Source organism: Amblyomma maculatum, chromosome 1, assembly GCF_055883805.1.
Source record: "Amblyomma maculatum isolate TAMU_Amacu chromosome 1, ASM5588380v1, whole genome shotgun sequence".
In the NCBI taxonomy this organism is placed as follows: Eukaryota; Metazoa; Arthropoda; class Arachnida; order Ixodida; family Ixodidae; genus Amblyomma; species Amblyomma maculatum.
The window spans coordinates 281,670,698-281,695,153 of NC_139344.1; the positions used below are offsets into that span (position 1 = coordinate 281,670,698).

The 24,456-nt window shown below is 44.1% G+C and overlaps 1 protein-coding gene across 7 annotated transcripts in view; it reads right to left on the minus strand.

Moving 5' to 3' along the window:
• The window catches only part of LOC146206691 (myosin light chain kinase, smooth muscle-like), a 213,794-nt gene that overhangs the window by 130,395 nt on the left and 58,943 nt on the right, over positions 1–24,456 (minus strand). The window contains exon 1 of one of the 7 annotated variants that reach the window (XM_084591490.1): positions 3,924–4,021. The exons of the other annotated variants lie outside the window; for them this stretch is intronic. The gene's annotated coding sequence lies outside the window, so the exon portion shown is untranslated. Of the gene's footprint in view, positions 1–3,923; positions 4,022–24,456 lie in introns of those variants that run through there. 7 annotated transcript variants of the gene reach the window in all.

Genomic DNA, 24,456 nt, shown 5'->3' on the forward strand with positions numbered 1-24,456 from the left:
ATATCTACAAGAAACACTCCACTAGCAGTTATTGACTGTCATGAAGGAAGCTTTGTGGTCGGAGAAATGAAGAGAGCAATTAAGTTATTGGGGAGGTTGCGGGAGGCAGCGCGTGGGCCCATAGGAACGTTGCGCGGCGAAGAGATAGCAGCGACTGACTGATGCCGCTGACGCCGCTAGCGAGTAAATACAACGTGGGCCTGCGTTGCGGCTTGGGATGCACGCACCGTGATCCGCTGATAGCGAGCCGGCGCTTCGGCAACCGGAGAACACCGTCGCCGCCACGCAGGAAGGGGGGCGGGGGAGCGCGTGCAGCAATCGGAGAACACGCGCGGTCGCCGCCACGAAGGAAGAGGGGGGCTGAAAGGGGGGTGGAGCTGGTTACGAGGCACGACGGCGACGGCGATGGCGACGACGACGCGAAACGCAGAAACGGGCGCCAAAAAGCTGCGCTCTAAAAAGACTAACACATATTGTGCTATGTCATTCGACCCGCAACCATTCCACCAAGTTCTTTTTTCACGTGTACCATTGTTGCGCGCTCTGTTGAACCTAAATATGGCCATTTAAATGAGCTTCCACAACTTTGTGGAAACATCACAATGCATGCACACCCACGTGTGCACAACTGGACCCCTTGCTAGCGATTCACACATCAGCACACGTCTTCAATTAACAACTAATTTTGTGCGGGTCGTCCCGAACGTATCCAATTGATTCGATGGATTCTGGCAAGGCATGTTTACTTGTTATTTTTGCCTTCAGGATGAATATAGAAAAAAATTAGAGGTCTCTCTTAAGACAACGGCGACAGCCTACCCTTCCTTTCTTATCATTTGCCTCTCATCGTTTGCCTTAGTTTCTGTCATTTCAAGTCATCGTTTGACATATTGGGCGTTTCGTAGTCATTGTAATCATTATTACTCATCGCTAAGAATAGTTGTTTCCAGTCAGTTGCGGTCATTCAAGTCGTCTTGACAGATTGGTCGTTTCGTAGGCATGATGAGTCATGCCTACTCATTGTACTAATTACCACTCATAGCTAAGCATTTTTACTCATTTCCAATAAGTTGCGGTCATGACAAGTCGTCGTTTGACATACTGGTATTTTCATTAGCTGTCATGATGAGTCATGCCTTGCCATTTTACTCATTTACAATCTGCATGCCGCGGTCATTTCAAATCGTCGTTTTAGATATTTTTCGTTTCGTAGTCATGATGAGTCATGCCTAGTCAATGTAGTCATTGCCACTCATAGTTAAACATTTTTACTCATTTCTAACCAGTTGTGTTCATTACAAGTTTTCGTTTGACCTATTGGTTGTTTTGTAGTCATTTCAGGCATGATGAGTCATTCCTAGTCATTTTAGCCATTACCACTCGTCGCTAAGCATTTTTGCCAATTTCCAATCAGTTGCGGTCATTACAAGCCGCAGTTTGACATCGTCATTACAAGTCATTATTAATCATCATTATTTGTCATTAACTCTACCGATGTCTATAACTTTTATTGATTACCTATCACCATCAATCGTTTTCATTCTTAATTCCCCTCCTCACCTATCTGCTATTTGCGAGCGACACATTACCGCACAGATGCGGTGCATAGCTCCCGCGCACAGATTTTCACTCCATGAGCCTAGAAAAGCTTTCGCCTTAAACATCTTTCCGGACTCAGTCCGGTTGCTGCAGCTAAAGGCGCAGTAGCCGGGCATTCTACAGCGAAATACTTCTTACAAGAAAAAAAAAAGAAAAAGAAAACCCCGAGCAACAAAATCCAGACACGAAGTAGAGCCACCTCTGCACACGCGCTGAGGTGAAAGGTGGCCACGCTGTAACGGTTTTGAAGCTTGATGGTGAAAGCGGGCCGCGGTGCACCACATGATCCATGTTGACCAATCGGTGGCCTAGCGGTGCGGGGAAAAGAATCGCGGTACTCTGAAAATTATCGAGTGACTCTAATCAGAGCAGCCTGGCATACGGCGCTCACTCCAGCCCTTGTCCTCGCGCATAGAGTTAATACTACTAATGGCGATTTCCACTGGTCTATCGGAGCTAGGCGCCCGAGCCGACCTAAAGCGCTACAGAGCGAATCAGCCTTGGTCGACCAGCGGAACGTGTAGAGAGCGCGGCGGAAGTAAAGCTGAGCCGGTTTCGAAAGTTGTAGCCGCATCCCAGCGCCAAAATGTTTGCGGTTCATAAATAGGCAGGAGTGCGGCCCTCAACAACTTGCTTTCTCATTTTTTAACGTTGCAGGCGTTTTTCGATAGACGCACTTCGACATATTTGCGCAAAAAACGGTGACGCCCAGCATCCTCTGCTCATGTCGCTGAAATGGTCAAAAACAGCCAAAAGAATCCAGCAGCATCCGGAAGTGACCGCGTCAGCGACTAGGACTTCCGGCGAGATCCGACTTCGGTTGGCGGATCGAGCTGGCGCGTCCCGAGCTGCCCCAAACGACCAGCGGAATACGCGCAACCTATCTTGGTCGACCAGTGGAAATCTAAATCGTCGTCCCGGAGCAAGAAAACGTGCTCCGTAGCGACTAGTGGAAATCGCCATAAGACTAGAGCGAAAGCGACGGCGACACTCCCGTGTAAAACCCTCTACACTTCTTTGCTAATCGTGTTCGCAGCCATGATGGTACTTATCGCATACTACAGCTGCGTACAGCCAGCGCCCTCTAGATCTAGGCACAACAGACGAAGCGATACTTAATTATCACAAGTACACATTTATCAGCCTTTATATCACTTAAATTTTACAACTGTAAAAAATATGAAGGTGAAAATATTTTTCATAAACTTAAATGCTTTTTAATGTACTTTTCAGAGGTTTTTTTTTTGTGCGAGTAAAGAAAAACATAATATGAGTACCATCATGGCGCTATACGAGTGCCACACAACCTCCTCGCTGCGCTTTACCCCCCTGTCCTCGCATGCTTTCTCCTTCGTTTTACTCAACAGCAGCGCCGGGCAGCCGACTCGGTCGACTCCGGCACGATACGTTTAAAAAGGTGGCCGACTACATAGCTTTGGCCTAACGTCCTGAGGATTCATGCTCTGCTTTTCGCTGGTTTAGCGGGATAGTTATGGCACTCCTTAAAGTCTGAATCATGACCTTTAAAAACATATTTGAGCGAACGTCATAAGCCGGCTAACCAGCGCAAAAGAAAAAAAAAAAAAAAAAAAAAAAAAACGTTCCTGCGCGCGGTGCCCGCACGCGCGAAGGTAAACCTCTCATAACATAGCACACATATTCTATGAGCAGTTTGTGGCTTAGAGCACACACGTCGCAGACACGAAAGGAGATACATTGAACGAAAAACGACATAATTAAGAAAAAGAATGGGCACAGCGAGTTTTAAGACGTCCTAACACGGTTAATCACACTCATGCTTAAAAACCGCAATTGAATGATAAAGTTTTCAATACTGCGATGCCACAAAATGAGAGGAGCGCCATCAGCCGTGTGCGGGATGGTAAACAAGCAGATTTCTCCTTCGAACTATGAGTGACCAACCATGGCCACCTATGTCGCAAATAACGGCCTAACATTGGATTGCTACACATTTATTAGTTGCAGTGTAAGGTTATAATTTATTCGAATTAAGACGTGCGCAGAATGACATGGGTATTAGTTGTGATCATTTTGAGAATATCCAGGGGTGCTTCCTTTATTTGGCCCTCTTGTCCCCTCAGGTTCACCTTGAATATATTCCCATGCGTCTTCTTCGCATCCTGCCGATATGCGAGACGCTCACTTCTCCGCGCGCGCAATTATAACTGAGTTAGCAACGCACCTTCAGACAAGGGAAGAGCGACCTCGATAGCCGACGGCGCAGTCTCGCGAGACACGCGAACGAAATCGACGTAGCAGAAAGTCGTCCGTAAAAAGAAACAACGAGGCAGGAAAGGACGTACCGCGGAAACGGGCGGCGCCGTTTTGCAAGAAGGCACTCGCTGGCTCGTGCTCGGCCTACTCTCCGGCAAAGACGCACATTACAGCTGTGACGGCTCCGAATCGAGGATGTGTCGCCCCGATGGTAGAGAGAGAGCCTAGCTCGGTCCCGAGGCATTCTGGCGGAACAACAAGCGACGCCCTTCATGAGCTCAGCGCCGGGCGGAGGGGTGTGTTGCGAAAGTGTAACCGATCCCCATTCACCCCGACGGCGCCGGATTTGTCGGGGCTCGGTTGAGGCAACGAGCCCGCACGTGGTGGGTATGTGTAGTGTGCTCTGTCTGGGAGCAGTGGGGGAATGGATAGCAGCCCTGCCTCCATATCTCATTTATTTTGTTGATTGATATCCAGACCGTTCGAAAAAAAAAAAAAAACAATTTCATCCTGTTTAACCGTAGCCTTGATAATGCCGAACTTAAGGGGACACTAAGGACAAATAGGAGTTTGCTTGCACGTAGATAAGACACAATGTTCTAATTAGTATTAGACCACCCACACCAAAATGTAGCTTTCTTAACGCTAGAAAACAACAAAAACACAACGCAGGTGACTCTCCATCACACCGGTCAATCTCGCAAGTGCACTGAGTAAGTACACTTTATTTCTCGCAGGTCACAGAGGCTATGCCAAAGCGCCATTCTCTGAAAAACGGTGCCAACTGGTCATTTTCAGTAAGGACGTCACGAGTCAGAATTGACTGGCAGGATGACATTTCATCCCAATTGTTCAAGCCACGAATGCGCTTTTGTTCCTTCCATCAGCACAGCCATACAGAAAGAACCAGTGAATCGATTTCTTTACCAATAACTATCATAGGATGTCTTCTTTGCCTCCGAGAGTTCTATTCAGGCCGATAACGTGTATGCTCTAGCCAGCCTGGTAATGCCACCATGTTATTCATCGAGCCTCAAAAAAAAAAAAAAAAAAAAGAAAAAAAAAGAAAAAAGAGCCGGACGCGGATGAGGACAGAATTCGGACGTGCTCACTTATTTCTTGCGTGTGTGCGGGGCTACAAGTGGTGGAGATAGTGCTAACGCAGTAAGTATAGGAATGAAAGTGTTTCAGAATGAACCGTCTCTAGTTTGTGTTTCCTACCACGAGAAATCATCAGAATAGCCAACGTGGCTGATGTGGACAAAATAAGAAGCTAACAGGAATCGCGGAAATTGGCAGGAACGCCTTGAACGCTCATCTAGCAGTTGCTATGGAAATAGCTCAATGTTGTTATTATGACTCTGAAACATTTAATAAAGCATTTGAAACAAAAACAAAACAGCTTTCAACTATACATTTAAACATGCGTAGTTTAAAAAACAAGGTAGATGATTTAATTCTATTCCTCCAGTCTCTGAAAGTAAAATTTAGAGTAATAGTTTTAACAGAAACATGGTTAACAAAGGGCGACACACCTCCTTATCTGCCAGGATATAGGTGTGAAAACGTATTCAGAGAAGGAAAACGGGGAGGTGGAATAGCTGCATATATTGAGGAAAATATACCCTATGAAGTAATAGACAATTTAACGAAATGTGACCAACATAGAGAAAGCTTGTTAAGTTAGCTAGTATCACGATTGGAGCAGTATACATACCGCCATCTGGCAACGTGTCTGAATTTTGCGATTTCTTTGAAAATGCACTTGGCTTGCTTGGATCCATCACAAAATCATTTGCGATTCTCGGAGATGTAAATATTAATACGATGTCCGACAGACCACATGCAAATGAATTTCGTGACTTTGTCCACCTATACGCTTGTACTAATCTTGTTACAATCCCAACAAGAGTGACCATCGACACAGCAACGTGTCTTGACATCTGTGTTACAAACATGAGTTCTGAGGATATTGATGCGGGTGTCGTATTATGCGACCTCAGTGATCACCTCCCTGTTTTCTGCTTGGGACCGCCTCTAACTAGCAAAAATAGACAAAGCCAAGAAAAGACTTGGCATCGCGTAATAAGTGATCAAAACAGGATAAATTTTTGTACACTCATTGAACACGTAAGTTGGGACGACGTATATAAGAAACAAAATGCCACAATTGCCTACAAAATATTTCTCAACAGATTTTTACAGTGCTATGATGCAGCTTTTCCCTTGAGCGAGCATAAAGTGAAGTGGAAAAAGATGCGAAAACCTTGGATGACACTGGAATTGTACAAACGAATCAGTGAGAAAAATAAGAAGTTTCATGCTTTTATTAAAACTTGCGATCCGAAATTGCTTTCCGACTTCAAAACCTCCAGGAACAAACTGAATACAGATGTAAAGAAAGTAAAAACCGAGTATTTTCAGGCTGAAATTCTTCGTGCTCGCAATGACCATAAAACGCTATGGGAGATGGTAAATAATCTAATGAACCGAAGACGCTCGTGTCATTGCGTACTAGATATTACAGTTGATGGTGAACGTCTCTCTGATGCACAGCTTGTAGAAGAAATAAATCTTAGCTTCATTAGCTCGGGAAGGTACACAGGTCCTCTAGCTAGTCGATACAATTTTCCACATACAAACAGTCCACTGAGTTCCACCTCACTTTTTCCAAGCACTCCATCTGAAATTTACAAAATAATTGGGAGTTTAAAAAACGACGTATCACCTGGACATGACGGTATAAAGGTTTTGCCAATTAAGCATGTCGCAAGCCATATCAGTCATGTTTTGTCATATATAATCAGCCTGGTGATTTTAAAAGGAGATTTTCCAGAAGATCTAAAGATTGCAAGAGTAGTTCCCGTATATAAAGGTGGTGGTGCATCAAATATTAATAATTACAGGCCAATTTCTGTCTTAACTATATTCTCTAAAATATTTGAGCGCGTTATTAACGACAGACTCAGTGCTTTTTTTTTCGAAAACATCACATAATAGATGACGCCCAGTATGGCTTCCAAGAAAAAACGCCTGCAGAACAGGCACTTCTACATATAAAAGATCAAATTATTGAAAACATAGAAAAAAAAACTTCTAACTCTGATTTCTTTATAGACCTTAGGAAAGCATTTGATACTGTGCAACATGACATATTGATAGAAAAGCTAGAGATGTGTGGAATCAGGGCCGTTGCGCTTAGGCTAATTGAGGCATACTTAAAGGGCAGATCCCAATATTGAATTATTAACAATCATATATCGAGAAAATTGGAGATCCAACACGGACTTCCTCAAGGATCAATTTTGGGCCCTCTACTATTTCTAGCATACGTCAACGCAATAACTATGATACCAGAATCCCCTCAGCTAATCATGTATGCAGATGGCACTAACATATTTTTTACTGGAGCAGTAAAAGAATGTCTAGAAAAATGGTTAATGATTACTTATTAAAACTCTCCAAGGGGTTGCAAGCCAATCGTATAGGTCTAAATGTAACAAAATCTAAATATATAATCTTCAAACCCGTCAGTAAGCGAGACCTCAGCTCTATTAGCATCAAATATGAAGGTACCCTGCTGGAAGAGGTTCCTGAGCAGAAATTTGTGGGGGTTTGGTTTAGCAGTGATATTTCATGGAACACCCACATCAATAGTCTTAAGTCTGATTTGTCACGAGTTACAGGTTGTCTTTATAGGATTCAACACTTATTCCCATCTTGGTTGAAACAAGCCTTGTATTGCTCTCTTTTCTACTCAAGAATAACCTATTGCATATTAGTCTGGGGCACAACTACTGATCACAATTATAAAAAAAATTAATTACTTTACAGAAGCAGGTATTGCCTATATGTGAAAGTTATCCCGATGAAAAACATAAACTAAGAACTCACCCACTCTTTCTGAAAAACAGTATACTGAAGGCAGACAAGGTTTACTACTTTAAGCTGCTGCACTGGATACATTAGAATCGTTTACACAACACTCCTACAGACAGATTAAGCTTGTACGCAATCAGGGATCCTAAAATAAAGATCCCTATAACCAAAACAAATTATGGCCGCCAAGCACTGTCCTTCCAGGTTAAAAAAAAATGCTCAATTGAAGAGATATTCCCATAAATTAGTGTCAACCCTTTTCTGCATTTAAGAAATATTGTAAGAGAGCTCTTTTATGTAGTGATATTGCATACTCTCAGTAATATTACTCCGCCCGCGCATGCTTTTGATGATTTGTTGGTGAGTGTTTCTTTGTTTGCTTACCAGTGCGTTATTGTAATTAAATCGTTTGTCCGGTGTAATCTGTAATTGATTGTGTATTACAAGACCTATTGTTTAAAATGTAAAACGAAAACTCATCTCTTTGATATAGGATTTTCTACTGTGTATATTTCTTTTACTTTTAATATATTTGCGTGCCTGTGATACCCACCGTAAAATTGTACCTATTAAGTGTCTTCATTCTATTCATATTGTACTTGTGAAGGCTGTTTTATGAGCCATACTGTGTCATTTAATTTGGACTGAAACATTCTAGAGGTCGAGTACTGACTTTGGGCATATATACGGCAGACGTCTGGACCGCAAGTACGGCAAAGTCACTCATACACCTGAGAACTATTTGCTGTTCATGTGAGCGTCGGAAATTCTGTGTCCTTAAGTCATCATCACTTTCGCATCAAATGTTTTTTTCGCGCTGATTTAAACTGGCCTTTAAGGATGTTGTAAATAAATCAGAGTATATTGGCGGAATTTATAACTTTATATGTAATATTCGAATGGCAGGCTCTTCGCTAGCCAGTCTTACAAATTTGTTGGGCGGCTATTAAACTTCTGCCCCCATCAGCTACGTCTACGCAACAACTATATCCACAATACGATGTGAGGAAACGCCGAAAAAAAAAAAAAAAAGATGCGTAAATTAAAATCTGGTAGATTACATCTTGTGTTGTACAGTAAAAAGCATATAGGAAAGAAGGCCATAATAAAGAAAGCTCTGCAGCGAGTAATAATAATAATAATAATAATAATAATAATAATAATAATAATAATAATAATAATAATAATAATAATAATAATAATAATAATAATAATAATAATAATAATAATAATAATAATCAATCAATCAATCAATCAATCAATCTTTATTTAATGTGCGCAGGAACAACCATGTGGTCTTTGTGCTGCAGCACAAAAAAAAAAAATGAAAAAGCACAAACATGTTTACACACACAGAGAGAACACAAAAAAAAGAAATAAATAATACATGAAATGAAACTGAGACGAAAAGTATCACGGAAATTAAGCAAACAATGAGTATCATCACTTATATACACAGTGAGAGAATTTTTTAGCACACCAGGAAATAAAGAAAAAAAAAAAAGAACGGTAGGTAGAAGAGGAAAAAAAAAAAAAAAAAAACAGATGACTGACATTGATTATAGTAATATAGAAATATACATAAAATAAACAACCATTCCAGGCGCAACAAGTGCATGGTACTTAAAACACAGGCTAGAAATACAGAATAATACAATAAAGAAGTAAAATTGAACAAGGGACAGTAAGATTCGAATATAAAGTTTAAAGTTGAAATATAAGCAAGAAACGGATAAAAAGTAGTTCAAGATACAGACAGCATTGAACAGGAGAAAAAGCAAAAAGTGAAGTAAATACAATTTAAGGCTAGAAAGTGGGAGTTATATGTGATAAAGTACTATTTAGAATACAACGCTACGAACATCCAATGTAAATGAACAGAGCGAGTTTTGGAAGATGTCAAGGTGAGGACAAAAAGAGTTAAATAACCACTGCATCCTGTCCAGAGGGGAGTGGGAATGAAGAGGAGAAACCTGAAATGGTCTGAATTCCCTCATGCTCTTTCGCGGAACGCGCAGTAGGATGTACTCTAAGAGCTGAGGGCACATAATGTGGCCATGAAGGAGTTTGTACAGAAATATGATATCAAGTCTGATACGACGGCAGTGAAGGGAAGGAAGATTCAGTTGGGCGCTCCTGGTGGAGCGAGAGGGGGAAGTTACAAAAGGAAAGCGATAATGAAATATCCGTAAAAATTTTTTTTGTACTCTGTCAACCTTGTCCAAGTTCGATTTGCAAGTGCCATTCCAAACAACCGACGCATACTCCAAGACCGGGAGGCATATGGACAGGTACAGTTTTAGGAACGGAAGTGGAGTATGGAACTCTCTCGAAAGTCTGCAAACGAATCCGAGTGTGCGCATAGCCCGCTGAGCAGTGCGTTTAGTGTGAGAGGAGAAGCTGAGGGTGCGGTCAAAAAGTACACCAAGGTCATTAATTTCATCAACCCTATCCAACAGCACAGAATTGACAGAATAATGGTAGAGAAAGCTATGTGTTTTACGAGTAAAGGACACAACCCTAGTTTTGGAAGAATTGAGGGTAAGTCGATTCATCGCACACCAATCAGAAAAAGCAGATATGTCCGATTGCAACAACACGCAATCTTGAAAAGAATGTATTACCTTGAATATTTTTATATCATCAGCATAAAGAAGAAACGAGGAGTTCTTTATCGCCGAGGAAACATCATTAATAAAAACGGAGAAGAGAAGCGGGCCTAGTACTGAACCTTGAGGAACTCCACTCGTTGCAGGGTAAACGAAAGAAGTCTGTCCATTGACACTGACAAAGCAGAAGCGATCAAGGAGATAGTTGCGTAGGAGGGCTACGAGAGAGACTTCAACGCCAGAGAGTAGAAGTTTTTCAAGAAGTAGTGAGTGAGTAACAACGTCGAAAGCTTTGCTCATATCACAGTACACAGTGTCAACCTGACCCCTCTGAAGGACTGCTGCAGAGGCATACGTCATAAACGTGACTAGGTTGGTGGAAGTAGAGCGACCCGACATGAAGCCATGTTGATTCGGTACTATGATATGTTTGAGATGGAAGGAAAGTACGCTGTGCAAAGCTAATTCGAAAAGCTTAGAGGTTGCACATAGAAGAGAAATCGGACGATAATTGGAAACATCAGTTTTGTTTCCAGACTTGAAGACAGGAAACACGCGTGCCATTTTCCACACGCGAGGAAAGGCAGCATTTTTTAAACAGTTATTAAATATGGCAGTCAGTACTGGTACGAAGATATAACTGAAGGCTTTTATTATGGCAGCTGGAATGCCATCAGGTCCAGGAGACAAAGATGGTCTCAGACGCTTAAGACTCTCAGTTATCAACTCCTCGTCAAAGAGAATGGAATTAGATAGTGCACCAGATGGGAGGCAAACGGAATCACAATGTGGATGTTTGTAAACGGAGGAAAAATGTTGTGCAAAACTGTCGGCAACATCCCGAATTTCCGAACCCTGAGAGTCAACTAAGCTGATACTTAAATCTGATTTAATGGAACGCTTGCGAACGTAACGCCAGAACTGACTAGGACGATTTGAGGCATACCTCTCTAAAGACTCAAGATAGGAGTCGTAGTCCCGCTTGTATAAGCGTTTGCAAAGAGAACGCACACGGCGAAACTCATCTGCCCAATTGTGAAACCCAGGGCGTTTCGCTTTACGATGGGCCCGTTCCTTGAGCTTTAACGCCGTTATTAGTTCCCTTGAAAACCAGGAAGGGAACTTCCTACGCGTAGGAGTATGCAAAGGTATGTACCGACGCATACCATCAAGAACTATTTCTGTAAAGCGACTGACTTGTCCATCTGAATCATTAATGTCATTTAAAAGGGACCAGTCGACGGAAGAGAAGAAATTGAAAAGACCGACATAATCACCACGTGCATACGCGAAACGGGGCGAATTCCCCACCCGATCTGAGTTAGTAGAAGGTGAGGCAGAGACAGCAGTAGTAACTAGAAGCGGAGGGTGAAATTTGTCACAGCGAGTCAGCGGTATGTCCGAACTCGAGACTCGAACACTTTCAAAATTCGATAGACAGATGTCAAGAATATTACCGCAACAGTTTTCAATGAAATTGTGTTGCTGCAAAGAGTTAAAGGCTATGAAATCAAGTAGAGAGTTACACTTACTTAATATGTAATGATTGTTGTGAGAAGAAATAAGTGAGTTCCAGTTGATACCAGGAGTATTAAAATCACCTAAAATAAGAAGTTTGTGTTTGCTATGACGGGTTATAACATGTTCGATTGAGAGCAGAACATCATCATAGGCTGAAGGAGGTAGATTCGGAGGAATGTAGAAAGCTGCAAGTAAAAGTTTTTCATGTCGATTTAAAGTGAGCTCGAGCCACACACATTCTTCAACAGTTTCCAACAGTTTCCAGATCGGAACGTCGAACACACTTCACAAAACTGTCAATAGCAATGAGCACTCCACCTCCTCTTGATTTGGGACCTGTTTCAGGGCGGTCGCTACGAAAAACAGAGTAATTATTTGGAAAGAAATCATTGGAAGGAATATCACTTGACAGCCAGGTTTCGGTAACCACAACAGCGGTATAACAAGAGGACAAGACGCTAGAAATAGACGCTAGAATAATAATAATAATAATAATAATAATTTATTTCGCCAACAATGAATAAATTCAGCGACAGAGCCTGACAGACAGCGGAAACACGCACATGTAATCAAGACATGATGAAATATACATGCCCTGATTCTGGCATGTTTACGCTTCTGGCATAGATGTCATAAGCATAGACATGCCTAAATGGCCCACTGGCAGTTATAACAATTTCCAGAAAAGGGTATATGCCATGACGTTCCCATCCTGGTCACTGCATGCAATGTGCATAAAAAAAGACAAAAGAGGCGATATTGACTAAGCGCCGAAATCTGGCGCATGAGCAACTGACCTGGCACTGCACCATTTGGGGTGCGTATAGCATTGCCCCGACATCCATTCCCCTATGAAATGTAGATTAGATATATTTTAGGAGCTGTCGGTAAAATACCACTCATAACATGATAGTGCTTGTTGCACACCTCTCTCTCTCTCTTGTTGAAAACTCTAACCAATTTTAGTTTTCATCAGATTGACCATTTCTTCCATGGTTGCGGTCAGTGATCGGTGCTTGATTAATGCGCTTTCTTTCATTTTCTATACTTCGCTACTTGCAGTCAGCTCATGTGCAGTCGCTTACTGGACTGAATTATATTCCCTCTGTTCACATTATTTTTATATGTAGCCTTCTACATTTCCTCGAGCTACTCAGAAATGTGCTGAAGCTATAACCTTGCCTTACCAAGCGGTAAAATTCCATGCAGAATTCACTGTCTGTTAAGGTGTCTTCCTTTAAAGTATTCAACTACAGTAACAAAGGGTATATTGTGTCTCCTTGCCGGACGCCTTTCACGATAGATATTCACTCAAGCCTTGGTGGACGCTATGGCTGTTGCCCAATCTAAGTGCCTGAATGTGTTTTCTGGAAATTTTACCGTTATAGGCTTCCTCTCGCCCTGATTACGCAATACTTGCATGACTGCTCATGTTTCAACTAAATCACATGTTCAGTTTTCGTTTTTAAAAAGTAGTCCATGAAGGGCGTATATATAAGAGCTCGTTACAGGTTGCTAAATTTTCAACAACTGTTATCATGCCATGAACGCGCTGCACTGTTCTGCATCTCTTCCAAGCATCATCAGTCTGACAACACCGACAGCAGGATAAAGGTAGCACCCATATCCTCCAGTCAACCCTCTGCCAGATACCGCCACCTTATCCTGGCATGCTCATTACTATGCCTGCGTTCACTTGAAATTCGCGTCATTATTCTTGACGACCATCGATTACACTTAGCATTGAAAGCCCTGGCTCATTTCTTGACTTCGAATGGAATATCAGCAAATCGCGTTTGTTCCCACGCTTCCCATCTGCTACACCTACCACTTTCCGCTCCACAGATCGCTGCGTTATATTCAAGAGTAAGCGCTTTTGTTAGCCTTCACGTTTCGGCCACATAGCCGAGTTCCGGCAAGGCGCAGGTCTTACATACTTGTAAGACCTTATAAGACTGTATATACCTATATACAGATATAGAGACGACATTTCCTGTCATCTCTATATCTGTGTGTCGTCGTTGTTACGTTTGAAACATTAGTAGCATTGCATCAACATGCCCCGCAAAGTGTTTTACTTATATACTTCCCTCTGGAGAAATGTTGGTGAACTGGAGTTAATCACGTGATAGTACCTACTAATTTCACTCCATTCTATTCTTACAGTGCTAATTATTTGTGAAGACATGAATAAGTTAGCGTAAAATACTTAGATGGGGGGCGAAGAAAGGAGGACTTTGACGACTGACTTGAGTTAGTGAATTGTCTTATGTGCCTTCATTTTTCAATCCACATATAAGTACTTGCAAGCACTAACTTCATAGTAACATACAACACCAATTTGCCCTGAAGAATCCTCTCCTGTCCTAGTTATTTCTATATCGTGATCAAAATCTGCGGTCATCATCTGCCCTATGTAGATGCATTCCTTTACCACTTCCAACCCTTCGCTGCCCATCGCAAACAGCCGTGCCAAATGGAATATAATTTTTATCCATTTTAGCCCCACTGTTCTGCTTCGCTGGTCCAGTTAGTCATGCTTAGCAATGCGTTCCCTGAGCGAGGTTAAGGCGACGCCATCAGCGAATCTGAGATTACTGAGACATTCGCCATTAACTTTGTCTCCAGCTCTTCCCAATCTATTTCTCTGATTAGCTCCTGTAAATACGCAGATAATAGTGCTGAATAGAATATTTCACCCTGACTCACTGATGTATATTACATCACTTTTTCTGTGAAGAACGATGGCCAGTGTGCTACATTACAGCGCCTGTTCTGTACCTCGATCCTGCACAAATGCTAAGTAAATGCTGTCTCGTAATTGAAAATGGCGTGGGCGAAAGAAAACACGCCTTCGACACGTCATTTCGCGCTGTTTTATCGTCAATCTTTTGTGAACCAACTAGCGCCAGAAGAAAATCTGGATTCTACGCTTTATAGTAGTTCATGGTGAACAGATGTCCCCAACACGAAGCAAAATGAACAAGGGAGCCGCAAATCGCTAGCCAAAGTTTCGACAAGAGGACTTGTTTTCGTCTGGGCAAGCCCAATGAAGGGAACAGGGTGTGATGTCGGAAGGGTGCTGGGATAAGAAACGTGAGCTTGAAATTCTCCTGTTATGGTGGCAGCGACAGGTGGCATGCTACAAAGGGTTAGACCGATTGACTTTCAAAACTGAAATAAAGGTGTAGGCCGGCTAAGCGGAACGAAATCCGGGAGGTTGGCCGGGGGGGGGGGGGGGGGGAATAGAGAACGCGAACCTGAAGACTGTGAATTCAGACATGGAAACAGCAACAAGTGGAATGGTATAGGTACGAGTTGGCTTTACCTGGAAAAACTGTGACAAAGAAATTGAGCACTATGAAAAAATCCAATAAGGCAAAAAAAAAAAAGAGAGAAATGAGAGAAACACCAAACGAGATGGGAAGGAAAGGCATAAAGAGGCGTGTTTTATGTCAGAGAATCTAAAAAAAAAAAAAAAAGGAAGAAAAAAAGAAAGGGACGATCGAGAGAGAGATACAGAAAGGAAGGAAGCAGGGACGGGGGTACGGGGGCACAGGGTCCCTGAGAAATGAGAGCAGGAACTGTGCAGAATACAGGAAAATAGATTACAATAGCACAGAACTAGCAATTAGATAGCACCGATTGCAAATTTCCCTTGGAAACGTTCATTCCTGCTAAACGCAAGATTTTAAATTTGTGGACTACGACTTTCCTTTGTTAATTCCTTCTTCTTTTCTTTCATTTCTTCTTTCTGCCTTCGTCTCCCTCCTTTTTCTTCATTCATTTGTGGACGTTGAGATAACAGCTGCATGCAAGCGGGTTGCGACTACAAAAAAGTGCAACACTGCAAACACTGCGCCTGACCCGCAATACTGTATACGCCTTAAAATGCTTCACAAGCCCTGGCGTTGGTTCACCGTGCTCCGCTGGCGTTGGGCACTATCTCAATGCGCTAAGTACGTCTCTAAAATGCGAAATAATTGATGCGCTTTGCGTAGACCCGCAGAATATGCGTCTTTATGTGATTTTCCAGTAGGACGCCGGCACTATACAGTAGTTGCGACTCAATATTAAGCCGTATTTGCATTAAAAGTGCACATATGGGTTTTACAGAATTAAATAAATTCATATACGCGTATTTCAGCAGGTAACCAAAGTCAGAGACTATACACTCGCTCTGCTTCCACGTAGTCAGCCTATGTATCAATAGAGGCGCATTCTTAGCAGTCTTTCAAGTTTGTAGCTTTGTGATAATGCGATTTCCGCTCGCAGCAGAGATGTCAGGCATTCCTCGTGCTTTACTGAGCAATTATCTCCAATTTTAGTTTAAATACGCCATCGGTAATTGATAAACTTCACTAAACATGAGTGGTTGCATGAATGCTTCCTGTAAGCACAGAGGCAGCATGGGGAAAACTCATCGGAGAAAAACTGCCGACCTCGAAGGCTGTAAAACATGCAGGGGAAAGTTAAGGAACGTATCCCTATTAACGCTAATGGACCGAAAGTTTTTTCGGCTCTCTCATAAGGATATAACAGCTGCGCCAGAACCACGCTGCCCTCTCTGCCGACATTCTAGTCTAGAAACACTGCATGAACTTCCATTTGTCATTTGCCCAAGCAGACTGTACATGCGTTCGCGAAGTAAAAGATGGCAGTTGGAATGATACTTTTCGTGATTCCCAAAGAAACTCTTTAGGGCCCTTTACATGGGGGCTACAGAAATTTTCATTACGCCGAAACTAAAGAGACTAAACTGAATACGTAAATACGTGTTTCAATCCGATGTTGATGAGAGGAGTAGTTATCGGCCCATTGATGCATGTTCTTAATCTGCTCGCTTTGGTCCTGGTGCTTCTTTAGAAGGAGCCGTTAGCAACGCCAATGATTACTTTTGCAGTTGCGAATTCTCTACTAGGGGCGAATTTCGCGCATGACGTTCTGAACTCACAAGTCTGCTTTGTTCAACGACATTTCCTTCAGCGCTGTTAAGAAGGACGATATTTATTACCTACCTCAAATTAACGGGTTTTTGCTCGCCTCGTATGGAAACAATTGCCTTTTCTGCCAACCAAAAAAGATATTGATTGCGTACCCAAAACAATTCACGCCTGCGGCGAAACCTGCATGCAGGCGGTGCTCGTATACGCTCAAATCGCGTGCTCTTGCTCTCGTTCGCTAAAACTTTTCCAGCACGCTTTTCTTCAAGCGGTAGCGCGTTTGCACAGCTTAAAAGGTCACGCCTAATTTCTAATCACCTCCTTCTTTACGAAAAAAAAAAATTTCGACAGGTAACAGAGTGTCAAGAGCCTCCGAGGAAGCGGCAGCGCCTTCAGACTCTAGAGCTCTACGTGAGCTTATTTTTTCCCCTCGTGCGAGCTGGATGAGTTGATTAGGTTTTAATGGCATGCTATCAAAACACAAATGTGTTCGCGTGCAAATTTTTATTTATTGCCCTCGCGTCTGCCATTAGTTTGAGAATCAATGACTACAAATCCAGTGGCACAAAAGCGGAACAACAAGCCTACGAGGTTTAACCGTGACAAGATGAAGGCAGCATGCGTTCGAGAGAGAGCTGCCCTTGGCCATGCCCGGACAGTCGGCAGAGCCGAAGCATGCTGAACGTGTGCTAAGGGATAAACAATGGGCTCGCGAAGCTGAAAGTTAGGAGGACGATTAATCTTCGGCTTAAGAGTAGACACGGTAACACAACCTTTCATTCCGCGAATTTCGGGCATTGAGAGACTGGCTCAGGGTTCGGCAAAGTGTTATACCTCTATCACACGGGCAGTTTCAATGTCCATTGAGTCGTTGGAGATCGAACTCAATGGGGATAGGCCACTTTCACACGGCGCTTTTCAATGACCATTTAACTCGGTCGACATTCACTCAATGAGGTTCGCGAATGACCATTGGAATACTAGGGAACATTAAGAGCAGCTCCGCATTCAAAGTGCAATATATGAAACTTCTCAGTCGACACTTACAATGAACACCATACGAACACACGTCGTCGGTTCTAATTCATGTCGCAAACTAGTTTCAGATGAATGCCAAATGAGAAGCGAAATGGTATGACATCATCCTGACCGCGATAATGAACGTTTGCGCCATAATTTTGATACAAAATCCCGTGCGTTATTATTATTATTTTTTTTTTTTTTGAGCACTTTAGTTCTCAATTCTGGCTCACGGCGACGGCGACACCTTTTCGACCTCACGAGCTCTGTCCGTTTCTCTTAAAACTTAGCGGGAACACAATTAAAGGGACAAATTTTCGCACAATCATTCCTGTTAAGCAGTGCATTATCCGTCGCAGTTTTGCTTTGTTTCATTATGTGTAGAAGTTGAAGTGGCGTCGAAACGTCGTTTGAATCTTTCACTGTTGCAAGATACTGATCCCAGTCTAGTCAAGCGGACCTGAAGTTTCCCACCGGAAACTGGAGTTTGCTTCACTCGTACAGACCCGCTGCGGTAGTGCAGTGGTAAGACGCCCGAATACTGTGCCGGAGTACCCGGGTTCGAGTCCGACCGCCGGCGGCTGCGCTTCGATGGAGGTGAAACCAAGTGGCGTCCGTTTGCTGTGCGATGTCAGTACACGTTAAAGATCCCCAGGTGGTCGAAAAAACTTCGGAGTCCTTCACTACCGGCACTCCTTTATCTCTTTCCGCTTTCACTCCCACCTTTCTCCCTTCCCTTATGGCGCGGTTCAGGTGTCCACAGAACAAGCATGACAGATACTGCGCCTTTCCTTTCCTGTGAACCAATTCTTCTTCTTCACTCGTACATAGAGTTCATCGAAAGACCATGTGATGCTCGTTCTGAACAGGGCAAATTATACATGGGAAGAATTAACCGGGGTCTCTTTAAAGCTCCCTCCAAAGTATTGAGGCCACAGGGTTTGGTTTGGACAGCGCTGTTACGGCACGCTCATCGTTCCAAATCGTCGAATGGCTTTTGTATTCCTCACCCTCTCGACCTGTGCTGCTGAAAAGAAAGTCCTGAAGGCATCTGATCAACGCTGTGCGTAGTTTAGAAGGAATTGCTAAGCATCAGACGTCCTGCTCGCGGCTATCCTTCTTCGGCGGTGAAATCGACCGCCTCTACAGCGAAATGACCTGTATAACGAAGAATTTTGTAGGTCCCGGCCGCATTCCTATCTTTCATGTGTAGTATGAACGCCTCTGCAACGAAGACCGGTGCAACAATTTTGCCTATCCAACGAAGAAATTTGGGCGTTCCCGATCGCTAATTCGCTCCTCTACAACGAGCATATGTAGCGACGCTGTCATTGCTCTCCACACCCGCCACTGAGTTACGGGAGCGCGTAGGTAGCACCACTGCAAAGACCGCGCCAGAAATTTCGAACTCGGCAGCCATGATACCCGCACACCAACAGAAGTGCGCAGAGGGCAGAGCTACGGAAATGTTTGACGAACGGCGCCAGCGAAGCCTTTCTACAAAAAGCAAATATAAAACGGTCCTCTCGCTCCTTTCCGGATGTAGCGCTAAGTAGCGAGCTGCAATTAGTCGTAATAAACTTTGGTTAGCTGTAGACATGGAACCCAACAGTGGCGACCTCAGTGAACAAGCGCAAACACGGAGAAAAAGCTGGTGCCTGCAGCGGCGGAGTTTGCCCCGTTTCAATTGGGAGCCTACGAAATGAAGTAATCTTCAGATGGTAACACTTGAATTAATGTTAAATAAAGCTTTCGTTGTTCTGATCATGCTTAACATGCTCTATTGAGTGCGACACGGTCCATGACTTTTACAACGAAATGACGTGTATAAAGAAGGATTTTGCAGGTCCCTATAGGTTTTCATTATAAAGGCGTTCGACTGTATACCATATCCTCCAGTGGCGGGCTCTACAATCCGAGCATAGAAGTAGTAAAGTGGTGAGTCACCATGGCATCGGCGCTTGCACTAAAAACAGCCAATTCTGGTGCTTAAAAATTGGAGGACACTTATGCTTCGCCTTTAAGAATTCAACGCGATAGCGTTTAAACCTTTAAACCTCAATTCTTTGAAGACGACGGATGGATGTATACCGCATGGAATAGGGCGGCGGCTCGCGCCATCTGTTGCGGAAGCGCCGAACGATCGAAGGAATTTTCCAGTGAGCGCCGCATCGCAGGTAAGAAAAATGGAAATGTTATTTGCTTCTTGCTTAACTATTATTTTGTAAATAGTCTCCTTCTAATGACGCCACTAAACATTAGCTAACAGTCATAAGGTAATGCATCCATTAAGCACACCTTTATTTTGACACAAGCAATGCGGTTCTGTGGCGAAGTGATTGCGTGCTCGCCTCGTACTGCGAAGGAACCGTGTTGGACTCCGCGGGTTTCCGCACAACTTTTATTTCTTTACTTTCTTCTGATTTTCGCGTTACAACCACAAGGAAGACACCGGCTTTTCTGCTCAGCATCATGTTGTTGGGAAGTCGACGGTTACGAGAAGTATGGCCTTAAAGGGATTCGGGCTCGGCGTTTGCTATACTGGAAGAACAAAAATCATCAAGCTGAAAAAGTGGCTTCTTAATTAGCATTCGTTCTTATTAATTACCGCTTGAAAGCATTGTCCTCTGCTACATAATCAAAGCACCAGACTTTCCCTGATACGCATTCTCTCTCTCTACAGAATGACACCGGCCACTTGTGCGCCCATAAGATACACGAGCTAAGAGTCGGGGCAGTTGCTTGGACACCACGTTCTACCCTTTACTTTCTACTTGTCTCTTTTCGGGGGACGGGGGGAATATCGTGCTAGAAAAACTGGCCACCCTGTATACGCTGTGCCTGATGTCATCGACGGTACCGGAACCATGGAAGAATGCAAACATTATCCTCATTCATAAGAAAGGGGACTCTAAGGACCTTAAAAATTACAGACCAATCAGCTTACTGTCTGTTAGGTATTTACTAAGGTAATCACTAATAGAATCAGGACAACTTTAGACTGCAATCAAGCAAAGGATCAAGCAGGGTTTCGGAAACGGTACTCTACTATCGATCATATCCATACCATCAATCAGGTGATAGAAAAATGCTCGGAGTATAACCGGCCCTTACACAGAGTATTCATTGATTACGAAAAAGCATTTGACTCGATCAGTTGAAACATCGGCGGTGATGCAAGCATTGCGAAATCAGGGGGTAGACGAGCCGTACGTGAAAGTGCTGGAAGATATATCGTAGTCGTAGTCGATATATCGTAGATATATCGTGGATGATATCGTAGTCTTTTCTACCGATTTTCAATCCCACCTGCTCCGACTGAAGGACGTTCTCACTTGTCTCGCTACCGCCGGCCTCCAACTGAATCTGAAGAAGTGCCGCTTTGCTGCTCGCCGACTAACTATTCTAGGTCATGTCGTTTCTAAGGATGGCATTCTTCCCGATCCCACCAAACTTCGTGCAGTTGCCGAATTCCCACGCCCAAAATCACTGAAGCAGCTACGAAGTTTCATCGGCCTGTGCTCCTACTTTCACCGCTTCATCTTAAATTTCGCCTCTATTATTGCTCCTCTCATCCAGCTCATCTCCGGCAGCTCCGACCTCTCCACATGGACACCTGCTTGTGATGACGCCTTCAACACTTTACGCCGTCTTTTGGTTTCGCCTCTCATCCTCCGCCACTTCGACCCGAATGCGCCAACTGAGATTCACACTGACGCTAGCGGTATTGGGATAGGCGCCGTTCTCACCCAACGCAAACCTGGTATCCGAGACTATGTGGTGGCGTACGCAAGCCGCACCTTGACCAAGGCAGAGTCAAATTATTCTGTTACGGAAAGAGAATGCTTGGCCATTATTTGGGCCATCGGCAAATTCCGCCCGTATGTCTATGGCCGACCATTTTATGTGGTCACTGATCATCACGCTCTGTGCTGGCTGGCGTCCCTCAAGGACCCGTCCGGCCGCCTTGCTCGCTGGGCTCTTCGCCTCCAAGAGTATGACATTCGTGTCATATATCGCTCAGGCCTCAAGCATACTGACGCGGACGCTCTTTCACGCTCACCGCTGCCTCCCTCTTCGTTGTCTGATGAGATTTGCGCCTACGATTTGTCTTCGCTTGCCACTATCGACATGGCCACGGAACAGCGGCGCGACCCGTGGATATCTACACTTCTGGACTTTCTTTCAAGTCACTCTCCAGGTCGTTTGTCTAGGGCGCTTGCCCGCCAAGCTCACCATTTTTCAATTCGTGACGGGCTGCTCTATCGCCGCAATTATCTTCACGACGGAAGGAAGTGGCTTTTAGTCATCCCCCGTCATCTCCGCGCCGAAATTTGTGCTGCTTTCCATACTGATCCCCAGTGCGCCCACGGCGGAGTGTTGAAAACCTACACGCGCTTGCGTCTACGCTTCTTCTGGCGTGGAATGTACCGCTTTGTCCGCCATTTTGTCCGCTCTTGCCAGTCTTGCCAACGCCGAAAAACTCCTCTCAAGTCTCCTGCTTCATTGCAGCCGTTGCCCTGTCCTGCCCGTCCGTTTGATCGTGTCGGCATAGATCTATACGGTCCCCTTCCTACAACTTCAGCTGGCAACCGCTGGATTATCGTGGCAGTGGATCATCTGACCCGCTACACTGAGACATCATCACTGCCCTCTGCTTCCGCACGCGACGTGGCTGCCTTTATTCTGAAAAACCTGGTTCTTCGCTATGGTGCCCTCGCGAACTGCTCAGTGACCGCGGACGCGTTTTCTTATCAGACGCTCTTGAGGCTTTCCTGAAAGAATGCCGCATCATACACCGCACCGCTACCTCGTACCACCCTCAGACGAACGGACTGACAGAACGTTTCAACCGCACTCTCGGTGACATGCTGGCTATGTACGTGAACACCGACCATTCCAATTGGGACCAAGTTCTACCGTTTGTTACTTACGCATATAACACCGCGGCACAGACCACTACTGGATTCTCTCCATTCTTTCTCCTTTACGGGCGCGAGCCACCCTGTACCATGGACACACTTTTTCCCTACCGCCCTGACGTTTCCGAATCTTCCCCGCAATCCGATGCCGTCACATACGCAGAAGAATGCCGTCAGCTCGCCCGCTCTCTCACAACAGAAAATCAGTGGCAACAAAAATACCTCCGTGAAACCGGCGAAGCTCCCGAACTCTCTGGTGTGGCTCTGGGTGCCCTCCACAACCCCTGGCCTTTCAAAGAAGTTTCTTGCTCGCTACCACGGGCCATATAGGGTCCTCCAGCAAACATCTGCAGTCAACTACGTAGTTGAGCCCGTCACGCCCTCTGCGGACTTGCGTCGCCGTGTTCCTGAAACAGTTCACGTGAACCGATTGAAGCCATTCTATGACCCCGCTGTGCTTTCCGCGCCATAAGTCGCCAGGATGGCTCCTTTTTTTTTACCCGGGGGGAAAATGTACTGTGATAGCCAGCACTTCAGCCATCGACATGCACCAGTGCGTTGTGCGACGAAGACAAAGAAGTACGCTGGGCTCGCCGTTGCAATGTCCTCTCCTCACAGCTCTCCATCTGAGCGTCAATAAACGCCCTATTACAATATATATATATATATATATATATATATATATATATATATATATATATATATATATATATATATATATATATATATATATATATATATATATATATATATATATATATATATATATGGTGGCTGCACAGCAACCAAGCAACCATAGTTCTGCATAAAGAAAGTAACAAAATTCCCATAAAGAAAGGTGTTAGGCAAGGAGACACGATCTCCCCAGTACTATTCACAGCTTGCTTAGAGGAAGTATTCAGAGACTTGGAATGGGAGCAGTTAGGGATAAGGGTAGATGGAGAATACCTCAGTAATCTGCGATTTGCTGATGACATCGCCTTGCAAAGCAACTCGGGGAATGAACTGCAAATAATGATTGATGATCTAGACAGGAAAAGTAGAAAGGTAGGCTTGAAAATCAATATGCAGAAGACTAAGGTAATGTTCAACAGCCTCGGGAAGGAACAGCAGTTTACATTAGGTAGCGAAGTACTGGAAGTAGTAGGCGAATATGTCTACTTAGGACAGGTAGTAACCGCAGATCCGGACCATGAAAAGGAAATAACAAGAAGAATAAGATTGGGATGGAGCGCATTTGGCAAGCACTCGCAGATTATGACTATCAGCTTACCGGTATCGCTCAAGAGGAAAGTATACAACAGTTGCATCTTACCTGTACTCACCTATGGGGCTGAAACGTGGAGACTAACCAAGAGGGTTCTACTTAAGTTGAGGACAACTCAGAGGGCTATGGAACGAAAAATGGTAGGGGTAACATTAAGAGACAGGAAGCGTGCAGAGTGGGTCAGAGAAATAACTCGAGTTACTGACATTCTAGTGGAAATTAAGAAGAAGAAATGGGCATGGGCAGGACACGTAGTGCGAAGAGAGGATAACCGATGGTCGCTTAGGGTAACAAACTGGATTCCAAGGGAAGGAAAGCGTAGCAAGGGGCGGCAGAAAGTTAGGTGGGCGGATGAGGTTAAGAATTTCGCAGGGGTCAAGTGGATGCAGCTAGCACAGACTCGGGTTAAGCGGAGAAATATGGGAGAGGCCTTCGCCCTGCAGTGGGTATAGTCAGGCTGA